The sequence below is a fragment of the Typopeltis vanoorti genome, chromosome 22, assembly GCF_054136105.1.
Source record: "Typopeltis vanoorti isolate ZY-2024b chromosome 22, IOZ_Tvanoo_1.0, whole genome shotgun sequence".
NCBI lineage: Eukaryota > Metazoa > Arthropoda > Arachnida > Uropygi > Thelyphonidae > Typopeltis > Typopeltis vanoorti.
Genome location: NC_143570.1, coordinates 17001011 through 17024443, shown reverse-complemented (window position 1 = coordinate 17024443; position 23433 = coordinate 17001011). Strand labels below are relative to the sequence as shown.

The following is a 23433-nucleotide window of genomic DNA, read 5'->3' as shown; positions in this document are numbered from 1 at the left end:
CTGTGGTTTTTGGTACATTTAACTCAGCAGCAGTACATCGCACTGATTTCTTGGGACTCTTATCAAATGCCCTTTCGATTTCGACCACATTCACTTCCCTTGATGAACGCCTCGCTGATCTGGGTTTGTCATGAATCAATCCGGTTTCTTTGAATTTTTTCATCCAGTTATTAATTAAATTTCTGTGGGGAGCCTCCTTGTTATAATAAGCAGAGAATTTTCTTCTTACTGCTGCTATGGACGAGTTCAGCAAGCCACAGGATGCAATTGACTTTTTCTTCAACATTTTCCATCTTCAATCACACCAGTCTAAAAAAAAAATAAGCAAAATGTAATGAAAAATGTAATGAAATAAAAATATTCATGTATCAAAAATTCTAATAGTTATACTTTCAAATGATATTTATTGCAACTCTGTAACTGTGATACTTTTGAAGTAGTTAAAGATCAAAACTGCACCAAGAATTATGGGACACCCTGTATTAGTAGTATATTTTATATTTTGTAATAGTATACATTTTGTTTCTTTGATGTTGAGAATTAAGCCACAAAACAAAAGAAGCTAATGATAGATTCTGCAAATTCTTGTGTATAGGACTGATATAAAAAAAATATTAAAAATACAACTTTTATACTGCCTAACTGAATATAAAAAACTTACAAGAAGAAACTGCAGTCCCATAATTTTGAAATCCAATATATCCAATCAGGATCTCATCCCATTTTTAAACCACACAATTTCTTCAAAATTAGAAATGTCGTAATGAAGAACTGCAGATGAAACAATATTACTGTTATTGTCGTAGTTTTATATAAAAATGGTCAAGCATAATAAAAAAAAAATAAAATATGTAAACTAGGTTCTGCAACCTTCTGGTATATAGGACTGATATATATGTGTACATGCGTGTGTGTGTGTGCGTGCGTGCATGCAAGTGTGTGTAAAATCAAAATTAAAAATCAAAGATCTACTTTTTATTTATAATTTTTCAGAAATATCAATCAACTTAATAAAAAGACAGTCTGAATTATACAATGCTATCATCATGATATATTAATAATAAGGATGATAATATTTCCAAGAAACTATCGTAAGAATTTACAATTACAATGACAGATTTACACTCTTTAAAGGAAATCCTTAAAATAAAAATAAAAAAATCTGAAGTAATTTTGTTCACTTCTGAAAGCAGTTTCTCATTCTGGAGTCTGAATTAATTATATTTTTACTTTTAGGGAAACCAACTCAAACTCATCCATGAAATTACAACTGCTTCCTTCCATATGCCATTATTTCTCATCAAAAAACTTTCTCCAATTTATTTGGTATAAAATTCATTTTACGATAATCTCTCAAGTTCACTCATTATACCAGAATTGCATCAGGATCACTAATCATTTTATATTGTAATTTATATTTTCTTAATTGTTCTAATTTTTCCAACAGATTATAAACAATTTTTATAGTGAATATATTTTGACAATTATCTACAATCAAACTTACTTGTATGCAGTGTGATCTTGAATTATAATTCCTGCAGAATTTAAATGAATAGCAACTGATAATCTGCAAACGGATTAAACATGCAAATGATTATCTGCAGCAACATTATCCTGCTGTGCCAACAATATCGGATAACTCTGCCCATTATGATGTGACAAATCTCTGCTGGAGGAACTGTGCAAAAGTACAGAGTTAGAATCAAGTTATATAAACTGACAAATTTATTATATACTCACATATTATCAATTACTCACATATGATAAAATTCAATAATTGAAAACCATTTACATATAGAAAAATCAATATTTAACACTTGCAGAATTTTTGGCTTGCACAGAATTTCTGTATGCATGCAGATAAGAGAAATTAGAAACTTAAAATGACAATATATGCTATTCACAGCAGAAGGAATAGCTCCATCTACAACTATCAGAATTCAAATAAATAAATTTAAATAATTAATTCATGCGACACAGGAATATGGTTTAGGTTTCACAAATTTGTGAAAGTTTAAGGCAGTCATTCTTGTTGGGTTCATGTCTATGGATGTGGGCTTTACAACTTTTTTTTTGTATAATCTTTCAAGTAGAAATTTAGTTTTATTACAGTGAATTCAATGTGTAGTGGACAAAGCATAGCTGACTAAACAAGACTTCTCAGACTCATGAAGTAGAATATAATGTTGTTCTTCACAATAAATCTGAACCACAGGGCCAGCAGAAGCGGGCATGCAGAGCATGCGGGCGCCACCGCCGGGGCACTGTTCATAAGTTCATTTTTAAGAAACAAAATTTTTATCATGAAAACAAAAAAATCTTAGAATGATCAATATTAAAATAAATATTGACCGGATACACAAGAATAAAAATTTTAAAAAATTGTATATTGCCGCCTCTTTGATCAGCCGGCTGTTTACAATTTTGTAGCGAGAGCAGGCTAAATGCTTGCCTAAAGAATGTTGTGTCTACTGCAGTCTATCTAAAGTGAAATGGTGAACGGTTTTTATGTGCAGAAACGAATTTTCGTACAAAACATTTGTTGCTAGTTAACCAGTCATATGGTACGCATCTCAGTAGGCTACTGACAGTAGCGCAGTGCACACTATTATTTCGTCTCTGTGTCGTGTAATAATTTCTTGTGGGTATAAAATAGAAATGGAATCAAAAATTTTAAAAAAGTTATCCGGTGCACAAAATCTTAAGCGTCATGCTGCGAAAGAAGCAGATGTTAAGAAACAAACTGGGGCTCTTAATAAATTTGTTAAAATATTAAAATATTCTGCTGCAGATAATAACCAACTCGACACATCAGAGTTGAAGAATCGTGCATATCATCCAGTTTGCATGAAAATACTATTGCAACTATTGAACAAGATAAGATGCATGATTTAAGTGAAAAATAGTTAGAAGATTTAGTTGTAGTTGACCACGAAACTAACACATTGTTAGTCTCTGTAAATTTAGAAGATCCAGGTGAATAGGGAAATATTGATGAAAAATTACGAGTGGTTTTAATTGAAATGGGGCCTATTCAAAAGAAAAATATAATATATCCCAGAGATGCATATGGTCATAAATTTGGCGACACGTATTACAACTGAAAAATGGAAAACGGTGACCTTGTGCCAAGAACATAGCTCATTTATTCCGAAACTTTAAATTCTGTTTTTTGCTTTTGTTGCAAATCTTTCGCACCTACCGAATCAAGTAGTCTTGTAGAAGGCTATAATGACTGGAGAAATGCAAGTACAACTTTGCATATACATGAGGCTAGTTTAACTCACATGAAAAATTTCTTAAAATGGAAGGAAGTTGCTAAAAATTTAAAAAACAAAACTACTATTGATTGAGAGACTCAATGGAAAAGAAACATTGGACGAGTGTTTAGAATGCTTGATTGAAATTATAAAATTCCTTGGTAGCCAAAATTTAACTTTTCGTGGATCATCTGATAAATTATATGAAAGGAATAACGGCAATTTTTTAAAATTAGTCGAACTGTTTGCGAAGTTTGATCCCGTTATGGAAAATCACGTTGAAAGGGCTCTACAATAGAGTACACTATTTGAGTAAAGACAGTCAAAATGAAATATTGGAGACTTGAAGTAACGCAATCAGGGATACAATTTTATTATCAATTCGAAAATCTAAATATTATTCCATAATATTAGACTACACACCTGATGCAAGTAAACAGAACAAATGACCATTATTATTCGCTTTGTTTCCTGAAACAATGGAATTGTTAAGATCAGGGAAAACTTTTTTAGGTTTTGCAGATATATCAGATTTCAGAAGACGTGATTTATGCGCAACAATAATGGAACAACTGGAAAAATGGAACATTCCCATTGAAGACATGCGAGGTCAAGGGTATGACAATGGGGCAAATATGAAAGGGAAAAAATATGGTCTCCAAAATTTGCTTTTAAACAAAAATCCTCGAGCTTTTTACGTGCCATGTGCTGCTCATACTCTAAATTTAATCATTAACAATTCAGCCAAAGTGAATGCAGATACAATTAGTTTCTTTGCAATTATTCAAGAAATATACAATTTCTTTTCATTCTCTTACAAACATTGGGCAATCCTTTTAAAATTCGTAAAAAAATTAACATTGAAACAGCCATCAGATACACGATGGGAAAGTAAAATTAATGCAATCCGCCCTCTACGATATCAGTTACGAGAAATTTACGATGCACTTTTTGAAATTTTAAATAATGAAGATTTTAATAAAGAAACTCAGCATGAAGCACAAACATTATGTGCTAAAATAAAGGACTTCAAATTTATTTGCTCTCTTATAACTTGGCATGATTTACTTAACAGAATAAAACCTGTGAGTAAAATGATTCAAGACAAAAATATGAACATTACACTTACTTTAGAATCTATCGAAAACTTAAAAATATTCTTACAAGAGTATTGATCAGATGCAAATTTTAAAGAAGTTCTAAAACGGCAAAAGAACTGAGTGAAAAGGTGGACGGAGAACAAGAATTTAAAACTGGTACGGAAGTCCGAAGACAAAAGAGGACACGGCAATTTGACTACAAGCATCATGATGAAACACCACAATCGGCAGAAGATAAATTTACAGTGAATGTGTTTTATACACTTCTAGACGTTGCAATGTGTTCACCAATAGAACGTTTTGAACAACTAAAAACAATTATGATAATTTCAATTTTCTTGTATAGATTACTACAAATTAATAACGAAGATTTATGAAAAAATTATGACGATTTAGAGATTCTCTTGAAGGACGGCGACAATAAAGACGTAAATGCAATAGAACTATATGATGAGTTATGTACTTTCCGGGATATTTTTCGGAAGAATAATTTAAATATTCAAAACCCTTTCGATATTCTTAATTTTATTTTGTCCAATAATTTATCTTTCCCTAACTTTTCAATTTCTTTAAGAATATTATTAACCTTACAATACAAAAGAGAACAAAAAACGGGTCTTGCTTTCCATACCACTTCCACTGGACACGATGTACTCTGGCAAAAAACGACGATGTCATACATAGAAAACAACAGTTATATAAGAAAATTTAAAGAAGCTGCTAATATGCTAAAAAACCCAACCCAATGCAATAAAAATCAAGGTTTAATTCTCCATCAAGTGTGGTCAGCTCTAATAAAAAGTCTACCTCAATCTGAGCTCGGACTGTATGAACGAGAACAAGCACACGTGACATCGTCCAGTATTGTTCAACGTCAATAACGTCATATATCTGCATTCTGTTAGAGTTTTATGAATAGCCAGATGGTTATGATTTGTATTTATTAATTCTCTTGTTTAAACTTTAAGTTATACTATTTACCCCTGAAGATGTAAATCCTACGATTTACGAAACTTGTCGGGAACTATTATTTCAGTGTTTTATATAACTGAATAATAAAAAAATGGTGTAATCACCGAAATATGTCTTTTGAACCAATTAGCCACAGAAGTTTACGCCTCCATCTAAGGTGTTGTTTTGCCTGTGGTGGTGATGCTCGTGTAGGATCCGACTTCTCACCTTTTGTTTGAAGGCTGCGAGGAGTTGGTCAGCTGCCTCTCTCTGTGAAGTTGCTGAGCTGTCTGGTCTTGTATGTCTGAGGTAGAAGTTGTATATTACTGCTTTCATGATGATGAAGAGGTAATTGCAGAATGAATGATTATTTAACTCCATATGGATAAGATTGAAGTACTCCTCTTCTGTATGAAGAGTACCACAGGTGAGAGCTGCCGTTTCCTGAGACAAACTGATTAATTGGGTGTTGACTGGGCATTCCAAGTAGATATACCAGACTGTTCCTGATTGGTAGCAGAACAGGCACTTATCTGAGGCATCTGAGTTAAATTTTCATAATATAGTTGGAGTGGGTAGTACGTTGTGCCACATTCTCCACTGAATATCTGCGTCAGGTTTGATGGCTCTTGTGAAATATGGTAGGTCCCGTTGAAATGGTGTTTGATGAGATGATGATGCAGGATTTTCCAGTAAAGTGCTTTGGTTCGACTGTTGTGTTAGAGAGCTGTAGAATTTGTTGGTGTTGCTGGGTATAAGTTTCTCCCATGAATTGCTAGTTTTTATCAGAAAGACAGGTGCTGGATCTTCTGAGTAAGGAGGGCTAAGCCCCTCTTCTGTTATGCTATCAGGCATAGCTACTTGAAAGCGCCTTTACAGTGTGTATCTGCTCAGACTGATTCCCATATTCCAGGTTTTCGAGCGATTTTGGAAAGCGCCAAGTGAGGCTCGGCGAAAGAATGTCACCCAAGAACCTCACGCCTCGCCAGCTCCATGGAGGAAAGAAAATCTCTTTCTGAGTGATCGGGTTTCTTACCATCATGTTGTGGAAGATGGGTTCCAAGAGGATTTCAGGAAGGGATGCTGTCTTCACTTGTGCTGGAGGTTTAGGTTCTTCCATCATCGAAGGGCATCTTTGCAGAAGTTTGTTAGATTTACTGGAACGTGAGCTGTTGTCATTCTTAAGGTTGTGGAGAGAGAGAGCCCTCTAGTGGCAGAAGTGAAAATATATTCAGTGGTGCATTTGTGTGATATTTCCTGTTGTAGGGTATTAAGGAGAAATCGAGCTCGGAATGTTGTTATCCTGTTGTCAATGGAGGTTAAGTTTTGTCCTCCATCTTTGAGAGAAGTACATAGTTCGGAGTAGGAAAGCCAGTTTGTTTTGTTCCATATGAATCAATAGATGGTTGACTTTATTTGTTTGATGAATTGCACTGGTGGCGTGAGAATCTTTAGTGTATGCCAAAGGACACTGGTGGCTATTTGGTTAACGATTATTGTTCTCCCTCTTGTGGAGGCAGAGGCTCATATTGCTGCCCACTTTCCTAGTACTTGCTTGAAACGTTTGTTTAGTGTTTCCCAGTTCTTATCTACATAAGAGGGCGTGTTTCCTAGGTAAATCCCCAGTTATTTGTTTCCCTCTGTGGACCAGTTACCAGAGATTGGGAGAGTCGGTTTGGTTTGTCCATTTGCCACACCACAGTCCTGTGGTTTTATGTGCGTTTAGTTTGGCTCCTGAGGCTGCCTGGTATTGTTGGTATGCTGTTTGTATATTATGGAAGTCCTCTTCTTTGTGGGATATAATTGTAACATCATCAGCATATGCTGTCAGGGTTATGGTTTGGTAGGGAATTTTAGGACAGAATGCCCTAAGCAGCATGCTGAGTCTACATAAAAAGGGCTCAATGGCAATTGTGTAAAGAAGTCCAGAAAGTGGACAGCCTTGTTTAATACCTCTGCTGTATGGTAAGTTATGGTAAGCCTGTTGTTTATTTTCATGCAAAAGTGTGCCTTGGCATACAACATCTTAATAGAGTGAATGATGCCTGAGCCAAAGCCAAAGGCTTTCAAGCAGCTGAAGAGGTATTGATGTTCAACACAGTCAAAAGTTTTTTCTTTGTCTAATGTTACAAGACCCATTGTTTCACTGTTGTTGTTGTTGGCTATGCTTATGAGATCCCTTATGAGGTGTAAGTTTTCATGGATAGATCTTCCAGGGATGGAATAGCTCTGATACCTATTTATTATTTCGCTCAGAGCGAGTTTAAGTTTGTTGGCAATAGCTTTTCATATAATTTTACAGTCAGTGTTTATGATAGAGATGGATCTCCAATTTCCTAATTTCGTCGTGTCTCCTTTCTTTGGAATGAGTTTAATCACAGATGTTGTCATATTATTTGGGAAGCCATTGGTATTCACGTCGACAAAAATTCTGTAGAGGATAGGTCCAAGCTGTTCCCAGAAGGACTAGTAATACTCAGTGGTGAGCCCGTCTATGCCAGGAAATCGTGTAGCGTGATGGGGAGTTTTGTATTTCGCCTTGTTGCTGGTGCGAGTCTTTTCACATCGGAGAGAGAATTATATTCATGGCCTTCATAGATATTGAGTTGGCTTGGTATAAATTTTTGTAGTACTGCAAGGTATATAACAGGATTTCGTCATGATTTTCTATGATGTTTCCACTATCTGTTGTTATAGCAGATATAGTGATGCACTCTTGTTGGCATTTCTCTAGTGAGAAGAAATACTTTTTTTCCTGGGTGCATCTGTGAAGTTCACGTGTTTGCATCATGCTCTTATTAGTGCTCCTCTTGCAGAATGCTCTAGGTGTGACCTTATGGCGTCTTCTAGGGACCGGTATTCCTCAGATTCTGGATGATGCAATTGTTATTGTTGTTGCAGATTTTTAAGGACTGAATGCTTATTCAAATTCCTCTGGTGACTGTATTTTTGGGTAAATACCCTAACTTTGGAATTAAAGAGTGACCACCACTCGGAAACTGATTGGGAAGTAGGCATATCTCCGATGAGAGTTTCGATATAGATTTTGGAGGTTCTGAGATATTCTGTATCCTATAGTAGGCTGTTGTTAAATATCCAGTATGCTCCTCCTTTGTATCCGGTGTGTCCAGGAATGCAAATGCTCAGAAGGACAGAATTATGGTCTGATGCATGAGATGGATGGTATGTGACTCTCCTGATGCAGGGCATCGATGTGTAGTATCTATCGAGCCATGCCTGGTATAGGTCACTGGTAGGACCACCTTCAGCTCTCCAGGAGAACACTTTCTCATGGGGGTGCAAGTGTCTGAAGATATCAGTCAGCTCGTAGTCATTTATTACATCCTCGAGAAGATGAGCTAGTGAGTGTCGATGTTCTTGGCATTGTTGTCTGTCCATTGCAGGATCCAGAGTGCAGTTGAAATCCCCTGCCAGTATGATGTGGTCATTGACCTCACTGAGGTGGTCATTGACCTCGCTGAGGTGGTTTCGGGCGGACTCTAGTACCTGCACTGCAAGCTGTTTGCTTTGCGGAATGTATATATTAATGATATATATTTTCTTTCCTGTATGAGTTTCAATGAGTGCATATATAGCACACCCAGGAAAGGTATCGATTATTTCTAATTTTAGAGTGCTGTTTTGGTGAATTCCAATGCTGACTCCTGATCCATGAAGTTGTATGGCAGGACAGTGGTGCATGATATATATGGCCAGTTCCTCCAGTGTTGATCTGAAGCTTTGCTGTTGCAATGGAAGTTTGTTTCCTGCGGTATAATTATTTCTGGCCAGCGGGCAAGGATATGCTGCAAGACCAGCCTGTTTCTCAGTGGTGTGGCACATCCTCTAGCGTTTAGAGAGAGAAGGTTTACTGAGGTGCTCATTATTTTATGGTTTAGTTTTATTTTGGTGTGGTAATCCTTACTTCCTTTACGGAGTTACGCTGCCGCTGGGATTTAAGCCTGTTGATCAGGTAATATATTCTTTTCCTGAGATTGGTGGTTTTTCTTCCTCTTTTTCCTGCCAGAATGGCAGGAAAAAGAGGAAGAATTCTTCCAGCTGGGTGATAAGGCCACTGATGTCAGCGGTGTAGTCATATGCTGTCAGCAGTTTTTGTGAAGCGCCTCAAACTTTTTTAAGAAAGCTCTGAAGCTGCTGATTTGTAAGTGGGCCTTCGGTGTGAGAAAGACTTGCATTTACAGTTTCCTCTTCGTCATCTGAGGACTCAAGAAGCTCAATCTCTTCATCCCCCTCTACAGGCAGTTGGGAGGGTTCCAAAATGCTTGGAGGCAAAGATTCATTGTTGCAGCTGCATGGGTTCGTCTTTGGCTGTTTTTCCATTTTTGTTTCTTGCTCCTCTTCGTTATTTTTATCTTTATCAGAGTTAGTTAGTTGTCTGTGTTCTGTTTCCTTTTCTCTAGGATTGCTTTTAATCGATGTTGGTGGAGGTTCTTTCGAAAGTTGGGTTTCGTTATTGCCACCACTTGATTTTGTCTCCTCGGTATTCGACTGAGAGTTGTTTCCATGAGACTTCTGTTGATTGTTAGGGATGCTCTGTTTTTTGGGGATTGGCTGCTTCTGATTCTCTGATCTGCTAGGGGTTGGTAGTATTGTTAACGTTTCTCATTTTTGGGTATATATACGGGCATAACTTCCTTACATGTGGCAGTAAAAGCACTGAGCAGTAATATAAAAAGTATAGGGTACTTCATCTATTTCTGTGTTGATTATTTTAGGTATGGAGCCAATTGTGTTGTCGCCAAAGTGCATTAGAGCCTGTCTTCTAAAGCTCTTGATGTGAGCGAATTCAGGCCTAGTTGTAGAGGTGCGTAGCGTTTGGATTTTATGTCACTGTGCCGTATTTTGAAAGTAATCCGTGAAGCATTTGATGGCTTATTTCCGGTGGGACATTTGACACTGTTACTTTTATGGGAGCTAGCACGATTGGTGAGACATTCACGTGGCATGCTCCGATGTTTAGTCCCTTTTCAATTAATGTCACAGACCAAGATACATTGTTAAAGTACATTTGTATGGTTCCGGCAACTCTTGAAATGCGAGTTGTATTTTTTGCTGGAACATGCTTCACTACTGCATCTAGGTACTTTTCTAGTGGGGTATTTTCGATTGCAAAAATTACTATTCCGTTGTCTCGGGAAACGTGGTTGGTTAGCTGTACATTGGTATGTGCGGGGGTCGTCGTCCCAGTATTAATTGGCGCAGAGGTATTAGCTACTATGTTGGCATAAGAGAGAGAGAGAGAGTACTGACCTTTGTCTGTTGTTGTTCGGGGTGGCTGAGACTGATGTCTTTTCTTTCTGTGGAGCTGTGGCTGTTGTCTTTTCCTTGGTTTTTGGAATCCTTCAACCTTGGACCGATTCCTGCTGAGCTCGGGCGCGGACCAGCTGGTGGTGGTGATATGCTGGGGTTTTTACTGGCCATTGCTTCGGGCAAATCCAGGGAAACATAAGCTATCACAATTTCCCGGCACTTGAGAGCATATCGTTGTAACAATAACCGAACGAACAATGAAGATTTTAAAAATTTAAAATAACTTTTCCTAGCTTCGCAAATTTAAAAACCTAATTTTATAGCGCAATAGATCAGGTGCTTACGATTATGCAGGTATAAAACTGGAAGTTGATTTAAGTATTCGACCGCACAATATTCAACTTTAAGCAGGAGCAACCTTGGACACGTCCGCACCCTTCCGCGTCGCAACTATATAGATATAAAAAAATCTAAATATATATACAGATAATTCATATATTTATATAGATAGACATAAGGGTTTGATTCAAGATCAAAGCCAGAATTCCTTCAAGGCAAAATGAAAGCCTCTTTCATTTTGAAGGAATGAAAGAGGACTTCTAACATAATGTTCTGGGACTTCTAACCTAATGTCCAATCCTCACCTTCAACATGGTGTGCCCCATTGGGTAGTGAACAAACAAGATATCCATTGGGTAGTGAACGAACAAGCAATTTGAGAGGGTATAATTATTTCTGGCCAGCGGGCAAGGATATGCTGCAGGACCAGCCTGTTTCTCAGTGGTGTGGCACATTCTTTAGCGTTTAGAGGGAGAAGGTTTACTGAGGTGCTCATTATTTTATGGTTTAGTTTTATTTTGGTGCAGTAATCCTTACTTCCTTTACGGATAGTTACAGTGCTGCTGGGATTCAAGCCTGTTGAATCGCAACCTAACCAACCAAACTGTTCTCCACTGGCCTAAACCATAAATAAACATCATGTTACAACATGATCACATCATGCCAGCTGGGGAGTTACCAACTTAAACAAGCCCACACTCTTTTTGTCAGAGGTGAACAGTGAAAAGTCATTTATTGGAACAAACTCCAACTCAATATCAAGAAGAAGAAGAACTGAAGATAGGAACCACCAACAAAGAATATCAAGGAAAGGAAATCAAACTTGCAGAAGAGATGGTAAAGTACAATGTGGACATAATTGGTGTTACTAAGACAAAGAAGACTAAAACAGGTGAGGTCCTACTAAACAAATAATAAAGGATGTCATATTAGAGAAATGAGGATCAAGGGAAAAATAGAAAGGTAGTGAATTATGTGGGCAACTTCAAAACAGGAAAATGAACAATGGAACTTCTTTGCTTATAGTCCCACAAAAGGTTCTCATAAGGAAGAGGTAAAGGAACCTTCCAAGTCATTAAAGAAGGCAGCTGAAATGAACCAAGCTGGTCCTTGATGGAGATCTAAATAGAGTAGAAAATGAATCAGGTGTATAAAAAGTTGTTGAAAAAATTTGGAGAAAAGGGCAAAGCTAATAATAAATCCAACTGATAAATACCTGCTGAATTTCTGTTACTAACACTATGTTCCAACAAATATATGCAGAAATTCAGAGAGAATTTATGCATATATGGAGAGAAGACAAAATATAAGAAAGAAAAGCTTCTATTTTAATGTTGATAGGAATATCATCATGCTGATTTGAAATATAAGAGTACACAGAGGATTCAAACTGGTAGTAACCCTTATTAAGTTCTAAGTAGGATAACAATCAATATCACACTGACAAAAACAATATATAAGAAGGTTTAACAAAAAAAAAAACTAACTAAAATTGAGCAGCTTTTACAGGTAAACTGTAGACTCAACTAGACAAACATTATTTAAAACAAAAAAAAATTTTAAACTAGAAAACCTTGGAGTCCCAATGGCAAACTAAAGAAAACACTGAATGATTCATCTATGGAAGTATGTGGTAAAGTCAAGGAGAGATATATAAGAACAACATGGTGAACTCCTAGAAAAAAAAGAACGCAAACAAAAATTTCCTACCAAATATGTCAGCAGATGCCCCAAAAATAATACAGAGAAAAATATAATCAGAAAAAGTAGCTAACCAAAAGTCATAGGAAGAGTTTGTCAATAATATAGAAGACAAATATTAGGAAGTTAAAAGAATATCAATAAAAACATTAGAAAAAACTATCAAAAGCCTAAAATAGGGAAAAGTAGCTAAAGTAGAAGTTATTCAACCAGAAATACACAGGTCTAAACATTTTGCAGTGGCAACTCAGTATAATTTAGAGGGCCTGATTAGGTGAAATTCCAGTTCACTGGAGTGGTGCGCTCAAGGGTCAAAGCTGAATAACTGAGAGGAGACCTCAAAATAGCCTTTAAAGGAATGCAGAGTACTGACCAGGGTTTCTGACCAAATGTCCAATCCTCACCGTCTAGTGGTGCACCCTGTTAGGTATCTACCTGGATACGGTACAAATGGGGATGAGCATGAACTGGCAATTTGGAATTTAGCTGACCAAATTGTATTCTTATTGGCTTAAACTACAAAATTAAATGATCGTACAACATGACAGAATTTCATGACGGCTGGGGCATCGCCCGGTTAAACAAGATCTCTGTTGTTTTTGCCAGGGAACTAGAGAAAACAGCAAAAAGTCAGCTACTGGAACAAACCCCTAAAAACCAGAGCACAATATCACCAGAGTTCAAGATTGATAGTATCAACATAAAAAGCCTGAATGGCAAAGAAAGTTAGTTAGCTGAGGAATTGGATAAGTACCAGATCGATATAATACAGGTGATTGAAACAAAAAAGGCAAAAACTGGTGAGATCTTTCTGAGCAATAAATACAAAATGTTATATTCAGGCAATGACAATCAAAGAAAAGAAGGAGTAGCCAACGAGGTTAATTTTCTTGAATGGCAGGCAATTTCAAGTAGAGTGATGTGGGCAAATATCAGAATGGGGAACTGGACGATGAGACTTATTTGTGCCTTTGGTCCCACAGAAGGTTCCACTTCTGTGGGACTTCACTTCTACCATCTGTAGGTAGAAGTGTAGGAATTTTTTGAAGCTTTAGAAAAAGCAACTGATACAATGAAAAATGAAAAGTTGGTCCTTGTTGAGGATCTAAATAGCAGAGTAGGAAATGATTGTCAGACATACAAAAATATTTAGAGAAAATTTGGAGAAAAGAGCAGAGCTAATAATAATGGCAAATACTTGTTGATTTCCTGCTCAGGACATGGACTGGTTATTACTAACACCATGTTCCAACATAAAAATGTGCACAAATTCACATGAAGAGAAGACGCAAGGAATAAGAAAAGTCTCATTGACTATGTTATTGTTGACAGTGATGTTTTCTCTCTAGTGCAGGACACCACAGTGTACAGAGGATCTGAAATTGGAAGTGATCACCATTTAGTCTTGAGCAGTTTCAATTTCATATTCTTTCAATATGAAATTGAATTTCATATTGAAAAGAAGCACATGTAAGAAAGTTTTAAAGTGAATAAAAGTTCAGCAGCTCTCAGACGCAAACTATAGACTGAAATATACAAACATTATTCAAGAAAAAATGAGAGTTTAAGAACAGGAATCAAACATTGGAGATTCAGTGGCAATCTCTGAAGAAAACATTGATTGCTTGAGTCTGCCAGAGAGGCATGTGGTGAGGTTATCTCCAAGGATAGACTAATCAGAACTCCATGGTGGACAAGGAAGTTAAAGAGACAGTGAAGGAAAAGAAGAAAGCATATAGAAAGTTCCTGGAGAATAAGTCAGCTTGTGCACTATAGAATAAAGAGACAAATGTAAGAAAGCTAAACACTGTGTAAAACTAGCTAAACAAAAGTCATGGGGAGACTTCGGTAAGAACATAGAAAATAAACATTATGAAGGTGGCAAGATATTCTGGAGGTTGTTGAAGAAGCTCAGAAATGGAGAAAGCATGCTGTAAAAAGAATTAGAGATGATAAAGGTGATATGAAAACTGGAGAAAAAGATATCCTTAAAGTATGGAGTAATTACTTTAAAAAATTGCTAAATGAAACTAGAAGTAATAACAACACCGTGATAAAAAAATAAAAATAAAAAAATGGCCAGACATGCAATCAGGAATACATATCCATACTTGAAGCAGAAAAAGCCATCAAAAGTCTGAAATGTGGAAAGGCAGCAGGAGTAGATGATATTCGACCAGAAATCCTCAAGTATGGTGGTATAAGTCTTACATGGGCTGCATAGTTCAGAAAGCCTGCACAGAGGGACGAATTCCAGATGATTGGAGTAGAGCTCTCATAGTACCCATAATATAAAAAAAAGGAAAATAAAACTGAATGTGAGAATTACAGAGGTATTTCTTTACTGAGTATTCCTGGTAAGATTTATGAAAGTATACTTGAGAAACAGTTGAGAAGAATTGTGGAAGAAAAGCTTGGTGAAGAATAAGCTGGATTCAGGCCAAATAGAGACAATCAGGATCAGATCTTCACTTTATGACAAATAGTTGAGAAAGCATGGGAATATAACAAATATATTCTCTCTTGGCACCTTGTGCCAAGAGAGAAGCTATTCAAAATGTTACAGTTATATGGTGTCAATGGGGCATTGTATCAAGCAATACTTAAGTCTTTATTTGGGTTGTAAGTCAGCAGTTAGAATTGAAGGAAGTGCAGGAAGATGACTGAATGTTAAATCTGGTGTCAGACAAGGATGTACATTATCCCCTCTATTATTCATTATCTATATGGATCAAATTATTAGTGGTATTAAGCCTGATATCAAAATTGGAGATATTAATCTCAGCTCTTTGCTTCATGCAGACGATGTTATACTTCTAATAAATCTGCTATAAGTCTGCAAGATTCCCTGACTAAATTGAATAACTGTTGTAATAGATATGGTATGAAAGTCAGCAATAACAAGAAAAAGACAATGAAAATAGGCAGTAGCATTGAAAATAGCATTGTGAATGGAGAACCTATGGAACAAGTAAAACATTTCAGCTACTTAGGCACGATTTTTAGTGAAGATTATTATTATTCGTGACACCTCCAAAGACTCATCGCGGGAGGACACCTACTGTACAACTCTCCATCTCCACCACAACACCGAACCTCTATTACGACTCATTCCATATTTAATTTACCATCTTGGTAAATTAAATATGGAAATAGATAACAGAATCAACAAAGCTGGTAGGGTAGGAAGCCAATCGAATAAATTTATATGGAATAGGAGAGAAATTAGTCAAAACACTAAATTAGCTGTATACAAGAGTGTTCAAACCAATTTTAACTTATGGATCTGAGAGCTGGGCCAGAAGTAAAACGCTTGACAAAAAACTAGAGACCACAGATATGAGAGTCCTGAGAAAGATTAGGGGCATGAACAGTTGGCATCAATGGCAGTATCGTATTAAAAACGAGGATATTAGGAAAGAACTTAACATTGTCAGCAGCAGAGCTAATCTCAGGTGGTATGGTCACTTAAACAGAATGGGAGAGGAAAGATTAGCAAAACAAGTGTTCTCTTCCAGGTTGGCAGGAAAAAGACCCAGAGGAAGAACAAGATATATGTGAATTGATACGGTAAAAAGTGCCTTAGAAGATAGAAATATAAGATCTGATAATATTGGAATCTTGACAAGTAACAGATTGATTTGGAGGAAAATTGTAGATAGGAAGTTAGTAATGATGTAAATTTTTCATGTAGTACTATCATATCCTGTTCACCCCTTGATGGTACATGTCAGGAATTTGATGATGACCTGTCTCGATAACCAGAATATCCAAAACAGAGACTTGATCACAATTCAGTATATTGGAAGCAAGGCCTCCACATCCTGAAGCGGGCCCCCAGGCCAGGATTTTTGGCAAGTCTCCTACCTGTCACTCAGGTTAACACATTGCTCTACAGAGTTTAGGATCGATTAGTTTAAATGATAACACAAAATCTTAGCCAAATCTTTTTCGATGCACAAAATTGCTAGGGAATTAAGCCGTTCTTGGCTATATCTAATATACCTAAGAAATTCCTATTATGAACATCTCCAATCTTCGTGTTCTCTCCTTGAAATGCTAAACCTCTAGATGATAAAAATAATGTTACATCTACAATCCATTGCAGAAGTGCTCTCCACTTATTTGTTTCATATTGAATTTTTAGTTGTAAGTCTTTGTCGATTCCATGTTCTTTCAATGACTGCAAAAGTGATTTCCAAGCCAGATATTGTTTTCTGTGTTCAGCACTTTTTGTGAAGAGGCAACATACCATACAACATTTTCCAATGCTTATTTCTAGACGAAAATCCTTCTTGGGCTAAACTGGTTAAGTTTTTGTTATTAGAGTCGCAAAAAATATGACATGGTAGACAATAAAGATTTTCCTTCGATACACACAATGTTAACCATTCTCTTGGAAAATGATCTCTTGTTCTTTCATCTTTCGTTTTCGTATAGAGCAAAAAATCTTGAAATTTCATACCATTAAGATCTCTTGGCAATTCCTTATAAATCTTTTGGAATTCTTGAAAGCTGATAGTTCGTACTGTCTCTTGCCGCATGTTGTTTGAGATTACTCTAAGCCAAATACTAGGGGTCATCATATTTTATATCAGATTTTTCAACAGAGTCTACAACTGAAGCATCAACTGTATCATATTCTTCCATAGTCACTCCTCCTGCAGGTTTTTCACTTGCGGCCTTTTCTTCCGTTGCAAGAGGTTCACATGTAACAGTTGCTTGACTTTCGACTGCTTTACGAGTTTCGATTTGACACTAATATTCGGTTTGGATTTCAATGTCACAAACATTATCACCATCTTCACTATGATCAGTACCGGGAACTATGTCCTTTTCATTTTCAGATTTTAAAAATTTTTTATGAATTGACGACCTAGTGATGCTTTCGATTCTCTCTCTCTCTTGGATTTAAGTTTCCTCTTCTGAGCTCCGGACTTATGTTTGTACTTTGAATTAAACACTGGGATTTTATTTATTTTAACTAGAACGTCTTTGCTTGCTTGAGAGCAATTTATATAAATATTTTTAATATCTCAAATTTGTATGATCCGGGAAAAAAAATTAAGTTCGTTTCATACAAAAAAACATAACTAAAAAAGCTTTATATTTTCTTTTACTTATTAACTAGCAAAATTTTAATTCAAATAAGAGAAATTCTTCTCAAATAAAGAATTTTGTAGAAAATTTTCAGTTTCTTGAGATCAACTTAGCCAACTAAAACTATAAATAAAGCTCTCTCTTTTATGAATAAAATAAAATTATCTTAGCATCTGTAGCATACGCACCGGTAGGGTGCTAGTAAAATCAGGGCAGTGTCAGCAATGAAATGATGGCTTGCATAGAAAGCGAGACGGACGAACGAAAAAACAAAAACTAAAGTAAATCCTTTCAAATGGGAAGTTCAGAAGCATAAGTCTGAAAAGATGGATAATGGGTTGGAAACTATTGCAAAATCTAGCAGTCCCTCTCAGCTCATATTGATTCTTATTTTATAAAGTTTCTTTTTGTTTTTTGTTAGCCTCACTTAACTGGCCGACCCAACAAGATGAGATCCCCCTAATTCCGGGCCCCGAGGCTAGAGCCCTATCAGCCCTACCCTTGTGGGGGCCATGATTGGAAGTATATCGATTAAAACAGCCTCTCTTTTCAAAGATCACGACATCATAGTAACTTTTAAACTGTTCGCAGCCTCCTGAGTTCTCCTAACATTGCTTTCTACATATATCCAGGGGTATACAGAATTCCATGCTATTGTGGTTAAGCCCACATAGGACAGACAAGCCATGGATTTGAGGTGAGAAAGGAGGAACATGTTGCAGATATCAGGCATTAAAAAAAGACAGATCTGGTCTGGGGGTGCTTAAGGGTCAAAGCTGTATAACTGAGAGGAGACCTCCACATAGCCTTTAAAGGAATGCGGAGAACCGACCAGGGCTTCTGACCTAATGTCCAATCCTCACCTTCTCGTGGTGCACCCTGTTGGGTATCTACTTTGATACTGAACGAACGAGGATGGGCTGGCAATTTGGGATTTAGCCGACCAAATTGTATTCTTATTGGTTAAACCAAAATAAAAAATGATGGTACAACATGACAAAATTTCATGCCGGCTGGGGCGTCGCCCGGTTAAACAAGGCCCCCATTGTTTTCTCCAGGGAACCAGGGCGAACAGCAAAAAGTCAGCTACTGGAACAAATCTGAAAATAAACCCCAACTCAACATCACCAGAGTTAAAGATCGGTACTATCAACGTAAGAAGCCTGAATGGCAAAGAAATGGAGCTAGCTGAGGAATTAGATAAGTACCAGATCGACATAATAGGGGTGACTGAAACAAAAAAGACCAAAACTGGTGAGATCTTTCTGAGCAATAAATACAAAATGTTATATTCAGGCAATGACAATCAAGGAAAAGAAGGAGTAGCCATAGTATTCAACACAAAATACGAGGCTAATCTTCTTGAATGGCAGTCAGTCTCAAGTAGAGTAATGTGGGTAAATATGAGAATGGGGAACTGGACAATGAGACTTATTTGTGCCTATGGTCCCACAGAAGGTTCCACTAAGGTAGAAGTGGAGGAATTTTTTGAGGCTTTAGAAAAAGCAACGGACACAATGAAAAAGGAAAAGTTGATCCTTGTTGGGGATATAAATAGCAGAGTAGGAAATGATTGTGAGACATAGAAAAATATTTTGGGAAAATTTGGAGAAAAGAGCAAAGCTAATAATAATGGCAAATATCTGTTGGATTTCTGCTCAGGACATGGACTGGTTATTACTAACACCATGTTCCAACATAAAAATGTGCACAAGTTCACATGGAGAGAAGAGGCTAGGAATAAGAAAAGTCTCATTGACTATGTTATTGTTGACAGTGATGTTTTCTCCCTAGTACAGGACACCAGAGTGTACAGAGGATTTGAAATTGGAAGTGATCACTATTTAGTCTTGAGCAGGATAAAATTGAATTTCATATTGAAAAGAATAACATGTAAGAAAGTTTTAAAGCGAATAAAAGTTGAGCAGCTCTCAGATGTGAACTGTAGACTAATATACAGAAATATTATTGAAAAGAAAATGAAAGTGTTTGAGAACAGGAATCAAACCTTGGAGATTCAGTGGCAAACTCTGAAGGAAACATTGATTGATTCTGCCAGAGAGGCATGTGGTGAGGTTGTGTGCAAGGATAAAAAAATCAGAACTCCCTGGTGGACACAGGAAGTTAAAGAGGCAGTGAAGAAAAAGAAGAAAGCATATCAAAAGTTCCTGGCAAATAAGTCAGCTTTTACTCTTACAGAATACAGAGACAAATGTAAGAAAGCTAAACAGTGTGTAAAACTAGCTAAACAAAAGTCATGGGAGGACTTTGGCAAGAATATAGAAAATAAATATCAAGAAGGTGGCAAAATATTCTGGAGGTTGTTGAAGAAGCTTAGGAATGGAGGAAAGAGTGCTGTAAAAGGAATTAGAGATGATAAAGGTGAAATGAAAACAGGAGAAAAAGATATCCTTGAAGTATGGAGTAATTACTTTGAAAAACTGCTAAATGAAAGAAGCAGTGATGACAGCACAGTGATAAAAAACACTGACCAGGCATGCAGTCAGGAATCAATATCCATACTTGAAGTAGAAAAAGCCATCAAAGGTTTGAAATGTGGAAAGGCCGCAGGAGTAGATGATATTCGACCAGAAATGCTGAAGTATGGTGGTATAAGAGTCTTACAGTGGCTGCACTGCATAGTTCAGAAAGCCTGGACAGAGGGACGAATTCCCGATGATTGGAGTAGAGCTCTCATAGTACCCATATATAAAAAGGGAAATAAAACTGAATGTGAGAATTACAGAGGTATTTCCCTACTGAGTGTTCCTGGCAAGATCTATGCAAGTATACTTGAGAAATGGTTGAGAAGAATTGTGGAAGAAAAGCTTGGTGAAGAACAAGCTGGATTCAGGCCAAATAGAGGCTGTCAGGATCAGATCTTCACTTTACGACAAATAGTCGAGAAAGCATGGGAATATAACAAAGATCTATATTTAAGTTTTGTCGATTTGGAAAAGGCATATGACAAGGTGCCAAGAGAGAAGCTATTCAATACGCTGCAGTTATATGGTGTCAATGGGGCATTATATCAAGCAATACTTAGTCTTTATTTGAGTTGTGAGTCAGCAGTTAGAATTGAAGGAAGTACAGGAAGATGGTTTAATGTTAAATCTGGTGTGAGACAAGGATGTACATTATCCCCTCTGTTATTCATTATCTATATGGATCACATTATGAAGGAATGTGGTATTAAACCTGATATCAAAATTGGAGATGTTAATGTCAGCTCTTTGCTTTATGCGGATGATGTTATACTTCTAAATAAATCCGCTACAAGTCTGCAAGATTCTCTGACTAAATTGAATAGCTGTTGTAATAGATATGGTATGAAGGTCAGTAATAAAAAGACAAAGACAATGAAAATAGGCAGAATCATTGAAAATGTCAACTGTGTTGTGAATGGAGAACCTGTGGAACAAGTAAAACATTTCAGCTACTTAGGCACAATTTTTACTGAAGATGGTAAACGAAATATAGAAATAGACAACAGAATCAGCAAAGCTGGTATCGTGGGAAGTCAATTGAATAAATTCATATGGAATGAGAAAGAAATTAGTCGGAACACTAAATTAGCTGTATACAAGACAGTGTTCAAACCAATTTTAACTTATGGATCTGAGAGCTGGGTCAGAAGTAAAACACTTGACCAAAGACTAGAGACCACAGATATGAGAGTCCTGAGAAAGATTAGAGGCATGAACAGATGGCATCAATGGCAATATCATATTAAAAATGAGGATATTAGGAAAGAACTTAACATTGTCAGCAACCAGGAATGCGTTAGCAGAGCTAATCTCAGATGGTATGGTCACTTAAATAGAATGGGAGAGGAAAGATTAGCAAAACAAGTGTTCTCTGCCAGGTTGGCAGGAAAACGACCCAGAGGAAGACCAAGATATAGGTGGATTGATACGGTACAAAGTGCCTTAGACGATAGAAATATAAGATCTGATAATGTTGGAGTCTTGACAAGTAACAGACTGATTTGGAGGAAAATTGTAGATAGGAAGTTAGTAATGATGTAATTTTTTCATATAGTACTGTCATATCCTGTACACCCCTTGAGGGTACATGGCAGGAATTTGATGATGGATGGAGATCTGGTCTGGCCAACAATACTTATAATATCAACCATGCCTTATGTAGAAGAAAATTTTCATTCAAGACTTCTGAAGGATCAATAATCACACTTAAACTTTGACAACAGTCACTTTCTATTGTTAACTGCAGTTAACCAATGCATACCATAGGATTTCATGTTTATTTGTTAGCATGAACTTATTTTTCTTGTGAAGGTTTTTCAGCATTAAGTCAACTTTATTATTTATTTATATATTTCAATGTGTATCAAGCAACCAATTCTTTTTTGAGGTGTGCAAAACTAATAGACATATTTTTCACATTTCATCATCATCAATTCCTAATATGTACCCTCAAGAGGCTACTACTACTATGAAAGCACTACATTATTATTAATCCCCTATCAACAATTTTTCTCCAGATTAGTCTATGTCACCTATATATATTCTCTTACTCCACTGAAATCTATCCCACAACATGGAAATTGGCCTATATTCAACCCATTCCCAAGAAGGGTGATAAGTCATTACCATCCAACTACTGCCCTATCTCGCTTACCTCAGTCCTGTCTAAAGTAATGGGAAAAAATCATCAATTCTCAATTCCTACACTACCTCGAAGGCACCCACCTAATAAATGACCACCTGTATAGATTCTGTCACTGCTGATCAACAGGAGATCTGCTCACATGTCACCCATCTCCTGTTGGGTAACATGTGAGCTTTGGAGATATGAAGTGCAACCACTTGAGATTTGTCAAACTTCTCAATGGCATTTGTTGTCTCCAAAGCTGGAAGTTATCACCAAAGAAAGCCGAATGCAGTTTGAATGTGTATAATAGAATACTGTAGACTTGAATAATGCTTGTGTTACATAATGTTTAAAACGTGTATAGTGTAATTCTGCCCATTTTTTGTTTGTAATGAGAGTAAGCTGTGTGTTTGTAAGTTGTGTGCTTAAATCGATCCACGTGTTTAATAAGCTGAGTGTGAATAATTTCTTTGTCCAATGCTTTAAGTGAATTGTTCTAATAAATGTGTGGAGAATCAGGCACATGATATGTCCTATTTGCCTTTGTAATTTAAATGTCTTAGTTAGAATAAACATGTTTGGTTTTTTGTTAATAACTTGCCTGAACTTTGTTAGTCAATGCACTGTCTCAAAAAACGAATTGAACCTAAGTAAAGTAACAGCCACGACTGAGTAATTCAGAGTTGCTTGAGATAGAATTGATTTAAGTTATTCCACGTGCGTAGCTAAAATATTCTTTTGTATGTAAAGGAAAGATAGAAAATTCTTTTACACGATCCTTAATGGTGCAGTCGTTAACAAAAATAAATTTTTAAGGATTAATACATTTGAATAATAGCAATGTAGGTTAGGGATTTGGTCCCAGCCAGAGGCTTTTCCTAAGTCTATGAGACTAGTACATGTGAGACTATACTTTACAGCCTCGAAAGGGGGGGGGGAGCTAAGTAGATTACGAAAGGACTAAAGTTAAATAATAGTATTATACGTGAGTTAGAGATTGGAGCATGTAGGCAATTTGTACAACCTCAAGCAACCACAAAAATACTGAAGTAAGAGGGAAAACACATTGAGAAAAAAAGTAACATAATAAAAAACTA

At 36.5% G+C, this 23433-nt stretch overlaps 1 protein-coding gene across 3 annotated transcripts in view; it reads right to left on the bottom strand.

The window, feature by feature from the left end:
• LOC150094188 (uncharacterized) overlaps positions 1–23433 on the bottom strand; it is a 189383-nt gene that overhangs the window by 142916 nt on the left and 23034 nt on the right. For all 3 annotated transcript variants that reach the window (XM_090411733.1, XM_090411732.1, XM_090411734.1), the window contains exon 2: positions 1505–1678. The gene's annotated coding sequence lies outside the window, so the exon portion shown is untranslated. The remainder of the gene's footprint in view (positions 1–1504; positions 1679–23433) is intronic.